Here is a 1,520-nt window from a genome sequence, read left to right on the forward strand (position 1 = left end):
GGGATCCAACATGTCTGGCCTCTTTAGGGACCTGCACTTAAGTGTATAAACCCACATGCAAACACATAATTAAAAATAGATCTTTTTAGAAGAATGACAAGACGTTAATATAGGAAACAGAAACAAGGTAGAACCTATGGATTAAAAAGATGTTAGGGGACAGGGTTTGAAGAAGTGTGGCCAATAGACACAAATTTTCAGTTAGAAATAGTTGAAGATACCTGGTTTACCAAGTGAATAATTTTTAGTGTTTTACCAATAAAGAAATATAAGTATGTCCATTAATACATAAGATAAATATCTCGACTTGTCATTTAAGTTTTCTTATTTTTGCTGTCCTATGGATCAAATTTAGAGCCTCCTATATTAGGCAAACATTTTATCACTGAGCCACACCCCAAACCTAAGTAGCTTCTTTTACCCATTCCACCATGTATATGCATGTCAGTTTACATACCGAAATATATCATTTATTACTTAAAATAAAGGTAATAGGAAACATTCACATCATAAACTGCTTTTAGATAGATTACAGCACCAAGGCCTTGTCTACTCCTCTGTATAACTACTGTCCTAATTTAACTGAAGGGTTACTAGTAAAGGTCTGTGTGAAAGTCCATGCCTACAATACCAGCTCTTGGGAAACTGTGGCAGGGAGATTACAATTTATATAGACTGCTCTAGGCCATCCTGGACTACATTGGGAGACTTAGTCTCACAAAACAGAAAATAAGGTTTACTAGAAAAGTAGATATCAGAGATAGATCAGTAGAGTTGTGTATACTTGTTCATGTTTGTAATCTTAACATTTTTGAGGCTAAGGCAGGAGTTTATGAGTTTAAGCAAAGACTGGGCAGACCAAGGGAGACACTGTCTCAGAACACACAGGTGTGGGTGTGTGGGGATATCAGCACAATACAAGGTATATACCTCTAATTCCATTAAAAAGATAAGGATTTTTGTGATGAGGAATTTGCATATTGGTATTTGGTTATACAAAGAAGTTATCATTGCTTTAGATTAACAGTAATGTATTGGTTTAAAACTTTGTTCTTATATTTTAGAAATGAAGGAGTAGTTAGTGGAGGCAATGAAGTATCTTGGGTTGGTTTTTAAAATAATCTATTGGGGAGGAGGAATGAATAATGAGAATATAGGGTAAATAAGGTGGGTTGTACCTCATTCAATACTTGTTAAAACTGGATGATAGCTATGTTGAGGGTCATTGCACTATGTTTTTCTTATATTTCTATAATAAAGTTAAAATTTCCAAAATATATATAAAATTAAATGGACACTGTTTTTTTTTACACTAATAATTTTTCATTCCTATTCATTGCAACCTTAGTTCCAGCATTTGGAGGAGGCAATGAAAATTAGAAAACTTTCATTACCCTGTTTAGTCACAGGATGGCACTCTTTGAATAAGTAATTAGCCAAAGTCCACTTTGCACTGAAAAAGCTGCTTTACCATGCAACTACTTCCTTAACTAAAGTTAATTTTTTTCAGATAGATTATA

The sequence above is a fragment of the Meriones unguiculatus genome, chromosome 6 (assembly GCF_030254825.1).
Source record: "Meriones unguiculatus strain TT.TT164.6M chromosome 6, Bangor_MerUng_6.1, whole genome shotgun sequence".
NCBI lineage: Eukaryota > Metazoa > Chordata > Mammalia > Rodentia > Muridae > Meriones > Meriones unguiculatus.